This window comes from Podarcis filfolensis, assembly GCF_964270895.1.
Source record: "Podarcis filfolensis genome assembly, chromosome: 2".
Classification (NCBI taxonomy): domain Eukaryota; kingdom Metazoa; phylum Chordata; class Lepidosauria; order Squamata; family Lacertidae; genus Podarcis; species Podarcis filfolensis.
The window spans coordinates 54,140,586-54,150,837 of record NC_139605.1 but is presented as its reverse complement, the minus strand read 5'-3'; the positions used below and the strand labels follow the sequence as shown (position 1 = coordinate 54,150,837).

At 43.5% G+C, this 10,252-nt stretch overlaps 1 long non-coding RNA gene across 3 annotated transcripts in view; it reads left to right on the top strand.

Annotated features, from left to right (window-relative positions):
* Positions 1–6,090: 6,090 nt before the first annotated feature.
* LOC310757868 overlaps positions 6,091–10,252 on the top strand; it is a 67,037-nt gene continuing 62,875 nt past the window's right edge. For all 3 annotated transcript variants that reach the window (XR_014545518.1, XR_014545519.1, XR_014545520.1), the window contains exons 1-3: positions 6,091–6,165; positions 7,100–7,177; positions 8,032–8,215. This is a non-coding gene — a long non-coding RNA (uncharacterized lncRNA). The remainder of the gene's footprint in view (positions 6,166–7,099; positions 7,178–8,031; positions 8,216–10,252) is intronic.

Below are 10,252 nucleotides of genomic sequence, written 5' to 3'. Positions count from 1 at the left end.
ATATTGTTTGTAAGTGAGAGCAGTAGTTACTTGCTCAAATTAACAAATAAGCAAGTTTTGAGAATTTTAATTCTAGATTAAAATTGATTACTTAATTGAGAAGGGGGTTGTAACAAAAACACTGGGGCCTAATTTGAATAGTAGAGTGCCTGGTATCTGGTGGGCAAACCAAAGCACTTGTCAGCAGAGCTATGAGATTCAGGTGAGGGTCAGATGCCTTGTCAGTCCCAGCAGGTATATAACAGGAAGGCCTGTGATCTGCAGCCCTCCATCATCTGGGGCAACAGGTTGACAAAGGCTGCAGGAGTTGAAGCAGCCCAGGAAAGGAGATGCCATAATAATGGAGAGCTTGAAGTTTGACCACAGTCACTGTTCTCTTCTGTCTCCTCAACACCTAAGTGTAAATGTAAGTTAAACCCAACAATTTCTGTGGGGAGCAATCCTAAAAAAAGCTCAGCAACCAACACTGGGGCAAAATCCTTTAAAAAGCTCAGCTTCAATGCAAAAAAATGCTCAACAAATTTGGCCCGCCCTCACGCATGTTCACTTCATCAAATCTGGCCCTTTTTGAAAAAAGTTTGGACACCACTGCTCTATGCGCTCACTGTCTATGGCTAAGCACCAAGTTCCTCCGATTAAGGTGCTCTGGGGGGTGCTCTGGCTACAGTACTCTCCATGAAGCTAATGGTAAAAATGGATAGGAGCAGAGTGAGTGGAGTGGAGCTTTCTCTGTGGCAGCCTAAAGCCTTTTGGACATCCTTGCTGGTGATATTCATATGTGCCTATTCTTGTTTACATTTAGAGGAAAGGGCAAGGCCTTCATGTTTCAGCAGGCTTTTCTGTGGCTGGAAGGCTTGATTGGATTTTAATTGCTGCGGTTTACTGTTTAATTCTGCCTTTAGATCTTTATATGAGGTTTTTTGGTGCCTGGCATGTAATTGCCTTTTAATTACTTTGTAACCAGATTCAGGCTTTGAGACAGCAGGGCCTAGTTGTGTGTGTGCACCAAACCAACAAGATGCTTGTTGAGCACGTAGCTCTAGTTGGACTCCAGGGACTTAGCCAAACCTTCTCTCACCACCAAAGGAACACAAGTGAACAGCAGAGAACCTGCACAAGCAACGCTGACACCAAACCCTACATATATTCAGCAAAATAGAAACATTGCCACCTGACCCCACCCCCACCCATCTTTCCCCCCTCCACCTCTTTCCCCATTTTCTTCCTAATGTCTCAACAAATGAAACTGATTTGTAAAAATGTTACATGAAAAAAAATACGAGAGACATTGCACATACTTTTGTAAATCAAGAAAATCTATAATGATAATAATAACAAAGGACAGGGCTAATATATTCTTCCAGGAAATTAGCCAGCATCTGTACACCCCAAAAAGTGTCATTTGAATATTTCTGCTAGTTTCATGCAGTTGTTAAAGGCACAAGAACCCTGTTAGAAAACAAGCTGCCAACCCTAGCCATTAGGAACACCGGACACTGCCTCTTACTATCTAGCTCAGTCCTGTTTATACTGGCGGACAGAGGCTCACTAGCATCTCAAGAAGGAGTCTTTCCCTACTCTACCTGGAGATGCTGAGGATTGAACTTTTTGTATGCAAAAGGAAGCATGTTGTGCCACTGAGCTACAGCTACAGCCCTTTTCTAAATGAAGCGGTATTAAATGAGGGCAGATAGGGACTCCTCCCTGATCAATTAAACCATGAGCTTACAGAAAACAAATGCAGAAAAAGAACCCACCAAGTCTCTCCAGTGTAGGGTTAGGGAAACTGTGGTCCTCTAGAGACTGATGGACTCCAACTACCATCAGTCCCAGCCAGCATGGCCAATTGTGAGTGGTGATGAGAGTTGTAATTCAGCAACATTTGGAAGGCTACAGGTGTTCTCTCTCTCCCTCCCTCTCTCCCTCTCTCTCTCTCTCTCTCTCTCTCTCTCTCTCTCTCTCTCTCTGCTTCAAAGGAACACAGTACTCAGACCTGTCCCATTTAACAACCTGCCTATAGCAATGAGATCTCCCCCACCCATTGCCCCAGAGATTTCCTTTACGTCAAGAAAGTGTTTCTAGTTTTTGTATGCGACAAGTGTATGATAAGAGGCAAAGGCACACAATACGAAATCTAAGCCTTGCCATAGCTACTGAAAACGTCATGGGTTACATGTAACGGAATATAAAAATGTCAGCATGAGTTTGCAGACGGCCTAAACCCAGAGCTCCGAGAATTCTGATGCCTAAATATGATCTGGAATCAATGGAATACCAAGAAGTCTGGCCCAGCTAATCTCAGCTTGCTAAACCTTCAAGCTAAGCAGGCAACATAGTTTGCATCATTAGAGGATCTTTTCTTCAACTTTTGGGGTCTGCATTTGCCCCAGCCCAAAATTAAACCTGAGGGACAGGAATGCCTGGGATGAAAGAACAGAAAGGGGATGAAAGGAGCAGCTAAGTTGCCTGCATTACAGATTCAGATCTATCTTTCAAGTGCTTTTGCTATTCCTGAGGGGCAGGAAGGTGAAATGAAAGTGAGATTCTGCCTGGCTGTGGATGAAAGAGAATGTCTGATTTCAAGGCATCTCAATCTACCTGCTCTGCCCTTTAAGCTGCTAGGTCAGAGGGATGCTGTGTGGAGGTGAAAGTGATAAACCTGCAGCTTGGAGGGGGGTGTAGAGGTGTAGGTAAGGATGCATTGCTCTGGGTAGCAGCACATAATAAGCCATTGATTATTAGCAGGTGGAATTGATGCATTGACAAGGAGCAGACAGAGAGCCACTCTACGGTCTAAGTTATTCAGAACAAGGGGAGAGAGTGAGTCAATGTACACATTATGAAGGACAAGGCAGTAGAATTCAGGACTATACTGCTTCAAAATGCAGGTGCTGGATGGAGCAGGGAGTTGCTGCTTCCTCATGTAGAGTAAAGGCTCTGTGGTGGTTTGCACTCAGGAATGGTGGGGTCTAAAGTGCTTCTAAACCAAGCATGGGGGGCCCTTTTCAGCCCAAGGGATGCACTCCCTTCTAGACAATCTTATAGGGGAACCACATGCCAGTTGGGGGAAGGGTCAGAGGCAAAAGTGGGCAGAGCAACAAATGTGAATGTTACCTTCTGTACAGTCGTCAGGAGCTATACCCATAATTGTGAGCTTGTGATTCCACATCCACACGACAAAACATGGCCTCAAATGTGGAGCATTATCCAGAGACTTTTCTGGTTGTGAAACTACTTTTGAACACCCTACATGCTTTGGAATAAAAAAATATATACGTAGTTGGGAGCTATTGCTAGAGAAAACTCTGAAACTGCTGAGTGTGCAGGTGTATTTCTTGTTTAAGACTTTAAAGCAGATCAAAGTTTTGCAGTGCCCAAAATGAGCAATGATTTGTTTCAGATGAACCAATCATGGAGTATTGTCCTTGGGAACAAAGGGCTCGTCCACATTCCTGCTTGTCCCATGCCTAGAAAGCACAGGTCTTGAGTGCTAAATCAAAGCAAGCATCAATCCGGAGAAACCCCAAATTGCCATTTGCTCCAATTGAGCACTAAAGAGTTGTTTTCCCTGGGGGAAAGCAGCCAGGCAAAAGAACTGTAGATGAACTGAAACTGAGTGAACAACTTTGTCCAGAGTTGCCAATGGACCACACAAAAAGGCCTAGCCAGTTTCCATGCCTTTAACAGAGCTTAATTGGAAGAAATCGGCAGGTGAGGCATTTCATGGTATAGACGTAAGCATTATTTCAAGCTACTGTAAAGACAATGGAGCAGTCGGTGATAATTTTTCCCCCCAATGCTCATTCTGTCACCTGCAGAACTGAATGTGGTGTTCCTTGCCAAACATCTTTAATTTCTGGATGTGGAGCCAATTAGGTATACCTGACCCAATTGCGTCTGCCAGTTAAGACTCCTCATTAGCAGAATCTGAAGAAGCTGGTGGATGTTGGAGCTGGAAAACCACAGTCTCATTTGCCCATCTGAGTGATGGTGATTGATATCACAGCTGCGTTGGCTTGTTTGCAACGCAAAAGGACAGACTCCTGGTTGCATAGCCCTGATGCCGAGTGAAGGAGTGTTAATGTGGCATGCGGCGTCCTCAAATCTTAGAAGAGAAAGGCAGCCTAATAAAGGGAACTTACACAGCTCGGAGTCCTTTTCATTAACAGGCCGATTAGATTTTCCATAGCCCTAAATATGAACAGCTGACACTTATGCTTCAAGACCCTGATAGAAGCTGGATCTTGGCAACCAATCAAAATTCATCCTTCACATGCTCCAGGATTAGCCGAGTGAAAGGAACTAGTCTTGTAAAGCTGTCATGTAGAAGGTTACTGTTGATTTAGGGCCACTGAGTCTTGAACCCTTGACCTTGTCTAAGCCCATCCATAACAGTTCCATGGCACCCTCTTGACATCGGAAGGGGGATTCACGCCCATCCCTGGTGGCTTAAGCACATGCACATGTGGTTGAAAGTCAGGAGAGCCGGCTCTCTATTCTTGGCTCAAGCTCGCTCTGTGACCTTGGCACTTTTTCACAAATGATTTTGTGTGAGTCACTTCTAAACTTGCAGGCATTCGTAAAATGGATTTAATAAAAACAAAACTTGGGAGCGGGGGAGGGAAAGTAGTCAGAATGGCTGAATGAACAAGGAACGATGAGACAGATTGAGGTTTTGCAAACTAAAAGAAGGATTCCAAACAAACAAACAAACAAAAAATCCAGCAGTTGTGGATGGAAACAGATGGTTAAAATCAGAACATTGCAGTATTGAAACTTGCTTTTAAAAAAACCAAAAAAACTCATTCAGGAAATAGAGGGATGTTCAAAACTGAGAAAAGTTTGAGGGTAGGTGTTTCAGGGAAGCATAGAACTGTAGAGTTAAGAGGGGAACTTTACTCAAGTGCATTGCATTTTGGTATCATTTGGTTCCCCACCCAAAACCAAAAATAACAGTTTTCTCCCAGAGGGAGGGGGGAAGTGGGAGACTGAGTCTGTGCAAGTGCAGCATTAAGGTCAAAAAGTCAGAATTATTTACACATAGATGAGTTTCAAAATATGTTCAGCTGGTACATGGACCAATTACATTAGTTTCTATTCCTTGCAGTAGCGATTTTTAGAAGATTTTAAGACCACATGAAACTTGGTCTGTTGCACTTTTCATTATCTGTTACTGTGTATGTGTAAATAAACTAGTATAGCAGTGTGGTTTATTGTTGTTACTAGTCCTTTGGGTTTAATTTGTTTCCGGGTGCGGGGAGGGAAAAATCCCCAAGGAAAAAGAGCAATCCTAACTCCAGACCCACATTGTCAAAGGGGGTTAGGGTGAGGCAGATTTGTCCCACTGCCTAGATTCACTGGGTTCATGTGGCAGGGGGTGGGCGCTTTTTGTACTGCAGAGGCCCCTGCTCTGCAGCACCTCCAGAAAGTGTAGTAGAGTGCACACTTGGGTACCAGTGGTACGCATCGTAAGGCCAAAAACAGTGCTATGGCGGGTGGCAGTAGAGCTAGCAATTGATCTACCCTACCCAATGCAGGCTTATTTCTGAGGGAGGTGCCTAATATTGAAATGTCAGGAACAACTTCCTCACCCTTCTGCTCTGGTCAGCCACTCCCCGAAGTAGAAAAATTAAGCAGAAAACCTATTGGGGGGGTGGATTGATGTAAACATTTTTAATGTCATTAGGAAGTAACATTTTGATTGCAAATAAAAGGGATGAGATCATTTTGGAAATTTTCTCAGCCAACCCTATTTCTAAGTGGAAAATTCCAGAACACTCTCCTCAAGTCATGTTTATCCTTCACCTCCTCCAAAGAGCTCAGAGTAGTGTATGCGGTTCTAACCCAGCACTTCATTTTATCCTCACAATCCCATGATGTAGATTAAGCTGATAAAATGATTAGCCTAAGACCACCAGTGAACTGCGTCTCCCCACTCTGTCAATTGGACAGGCCTCCTCTGTACTAGATATTTAAAGCAGTATCATCCTACTTTAAGCAGCCATGGCTTCACACACACACAAGCATTCTGGGAACTATAGTGTGTTACAGGTGCTGAGAGTTGTTAGGAGACCCCAATTCCCCTCAGAGACAGCTGCAATTCCCAGAATTCCCTGGGGGGAGAGATTGACTGTTAAACCACTGTAGGAATTGTAAGTCTGTGAGGCAATTTCCAAAACAAATCAGAATGGGTGCTCAATAAGTACATTGTCTGGGGTTTATTATAATGGCTACATTCAGGTGTAACGCTGGCCATAAACCATAGCTTGCAAACTGAACTTTGGCTTTCCAGTCATTGTTTGGGGGAAACAAAGCATGAATGCTGCTTCAGACATGACACTAAACCAGCCGTTCTGTGGTTTACTTCCTTGCTCCAGGAAGAGAGGTGCAAAACTGGTGATACTTGTAATCATTTGTGTTCTGATAATGCAGTATTTAGTGCACATCCTAATTTTCCTGAGCTATGTTTTATAGAAGTGGTACCTCTAAACATGGCCAATGTGAGAATAAGTCTCACATAAATCTGAGTATGTTACCTGAAAGGAAAGTTTCAAAGTCGATCAAGAGAAGGAATTCCTATCCCACATAAGCTTGCAGGCCTCTGGCTGCCTGGTGGAACAAGAGGGTGATATTCATCACTGGACTCTAGTAATTGGGCCTTGAATTTTGTTTTATTGGCTTTTTCTCCAGGCAGAAAGAGCAACTTGGAGCCAAACCCAGCTCTCTCGTCTACCAGGGGAACTGTGAAGCAAAAAGCCTTTATTGCAATTTGATTCCCAAAGTGTGTGTATAAAATAGTGCTCTGAGCGCGCACACACACACACACACGATTATTATTATTAGGAAGGTGAAAACCTGAAACTGCACGTGTTCTCTCTGGGTCCCTAGTCCTGTGTAATCAATCACAGCTTGGCCCAGTCTCCTCCACCTGTTTCCTTTCCCCAGTTTGCAGTGTCAGAACAGACCCAGAGTATAATGGGGCGGTTGGGGTGGGGGGAGGAAAGCAGTATAGCAAGGCACCCCATTAGTTAGCCTGTTTGTCTGGCCTTCATCAAGACAGTTTCTGAGCCCGCCACAATCTCTTAACCTGTTTCTACAGCTGCTCTAAGAAACTGAATTTATAGCCGGTGGGAAATTCCAACGCGGAAGGAAAAGTGAAATCTCAAATACTCTCTAGGTAAAGAAAATGTCTCATTTATTATTACTTATTTGTTATTGTCATCAAACACCAAGTTTGGGGTTGCTTGCATACTGAGTGTACTTTGCGGTGGTGGGAGAAAGGAGGGAGATGAGAGCTAGGGGGATTCTGCTGGCCTGGTCTCTTGATATGGGGCTCGTAGAACAGAATGTGGAATGGATGTCATGCGAGTGCTCTCTTGGGACTCGTAACTGGCATCTGCTAGTCTAACTGCCTGTTCCTAGAGTGGAATAATAAGTATTAAAAGGCTTTTAATCCATTTTATTCTTCGGCTATTATGAGACAGCAGAAGCTCAGGCGGTGCCAATCCTGTTCACCCACCTCCGCAGGCTTTCCCCCCTCTGAAGCTCACTAGCAATGCTTTTCTGGCAGTGGGCCGTGATCCTGGGGTAATCTTAAACTCTCTCTTTGGAAAGTTTTTTTTAAAATAAATAAATAAAATAAACATATTTTGTTTTACAAACCTAGAACAGCAGCAACTTCCCAAATGTTTTCAAGTGGGGAAGATTCCACCAGGACCCCCCCCCCCCCGGAGAATGAAACTAAGGCACGGGGATCTAAAGTCCATTGTAAAAATGTCACTTCTGCATAGATTTTGATGATAAATATAACAGCTCAATTGACATTTTACATGCAAATCAAATTGAAACGCTCATGGGATTAAGTACCAGCTCAAGCCAACTGCTTTGAGGTAGATCTTTCCCATGGGAACACTGAAAGCCTCTTGTTCTGAAGTGGCCCCTCCCCACAAAGAACTGGGAGGGACCAGTCTGGGCTTGACAGTGGAAAACTTTCTGCATGGAAATGTCCTGACGTCCACCTTCCCTCTCCAGGTCAGTGCTTCCTTCCTTTTGATGACCTCTGTCTCAGGCAGGGGATGGCATGGCAGGGGTGCCCTGGAGCTCTTGTCTGTGTTGGTGACATGTTTCCACCAGTTTGCCACCAGCACGCCCCAGGCTCCGTATCATTCTGGCCATTACTGTCAGTAAGAATGACGATAATTGACTTGTCTAACAGGTAAGAAAACAGCCACCATTATCTGCTCCCAACAAGCGGACTCTTGTTATATTTTAACCCTGAATCCATAGGTAAATCCAGTTTAAGATAGTGGCCTGTCTTCTCTTTGGAGCTCTGTCTTACTTTGCACAGTCTTGAGGTCTTAGGTCATAGGTAATAGTAAATGCTTTGCAGGTAAACACATCCAGGTTCAATCCCCAGTATCTTGGAGAGCCACTGTCACCTGGAGTACTGAGCTAGATGATGGGCCAGTAGTCTGGCTCATTAAAAGGTGGCTTCCTATGTCCATGGTCCACTGACTTTAGTCCCCGTATTTGGCACCAGGAACTGACTGCAAATGTTTCAGGCTGGAGTCAGAAAAGTGGGTGTAGCCAAAGACAAGGAGATCAAGCAGGAAGATGTGGAACAGGAAGCAACATTTAGAAAGTCGATAAACATGTATAGCAGAGTAGCAGGACTAGGATGGAAGTAGCACCACCATGTTAATTTAAAATGTGCTTATTCCTGTCCATGACTGTAGTCCAAAAAACAAACAAAATCCCATGATTTTGCAAGTTTTGCGAGGGAAGCCAGATGTACATTAATTCTTCAATGGAGGAGAGGGAAGTACCATTCACATTGAATGAGGCAGTGGTGCATCGTCTCCTCAAGAAGACCTCTCTGGGGAAGGTGATGTCATCCATTCAAGATGGCACCTTAACTTGGCTCTCTCCACCCATCCCGGGATAAGTTTAGTTCTAAACTGCTTCATTAGTTATCCAGACTCTCAAACTCTAGTAGATTTGGGTGGTAAGTAAGAATCTTACTCTGGATTCTTATTTACTTACCAAAACTTTGATTGATCCAAGAAAGAAGACTTCCTTCTAATATGGCCATCTGACCCTCTAAAAGAGACCAAGGCAAGCCTCAAGATGAATACTGAGCCATGGTTCATTTGGTACAGCAACTTTGCACTAACTGAGCACAGTAATGGAATAAAGCAACCAACCTTTCTAAGAGGAAATAGCTAAAGTCTCCTCCACAATGGCTTCTTCTTTGGTGATCACTTGTAGCAAAGTAAGATTGTCTTCCATGAACACAGTCTTAACAGAGAGTCCGGAAGTGACTGTGGAGGCCAATTCTGGATCTACATGTCCTTCCACAGTGAGGACATAGGTTTCCGGGTGGGAGTTGATCATGGTGAGGGTTTGCCAAACGTGCCTTCCTCTTAGCATGTTTCTCCCTTTCGTCCTGAGTTTGAGCATCTTCAAAGACCATGACACCTTTGGTAAAGGCTGTTCTCCAATTTGAGTGCTTGCAGACCAGTGTTTCCCAATTGTCGGTGTTTATACTACATTTTTTTTAGATTTGCCTTGAGAGAGTCTTTAAACCTCTTTTGTTGACCACCAGCATTACGCTTTCCATTTTTAAGTTCGGAATAGGGTAGTTGCTTTGGAAGATGATAATCAGGCATCTGAACAACATGAATTTGCTGTTGAAGAATCATTGCTTTGACAATGGTGATCTTTGCTTCTTCCAGTACACTGGTACAGCTAACACAGCTATGGATCAAAATTTTACATAACAAGATGAGATGATTGTTAAAAATAATAAACACTCACAAGCTCTACCTTTACTTTAAAGATAGGGAACACCATTATATATTAGAGCAAGAGGAATTCCTGAGACTTTTGACAAGGCAAATCTCTCCGTAGCATTTGTCACATGGGTCAATGCTAATCTTCAAGCACGGGAAACATTGAGGGTTCCCCATGCTTTCCATCCCAAATCAAAGCAGGGGGGAAATCCACAAAACATTTGGTTTGCTTATTTTTCTGTTAAAAACCCAGTAACACAACTTCTTAGAAATGCTGATTCTATCAAATGTGAAGGGAAAGACATTTCAATTTATCAAGATCTGTGTCCAAAAATTCTTCAAAGACAAAGAGACTTTGGTCTATACAGTATTTGACTTTGCTGCAGAAGGCAGGAATATGTTGCAAATTGAGTTTTTCATTTAAAGTTACTATAATGCACAATGACTAATTCAGAAGCAGC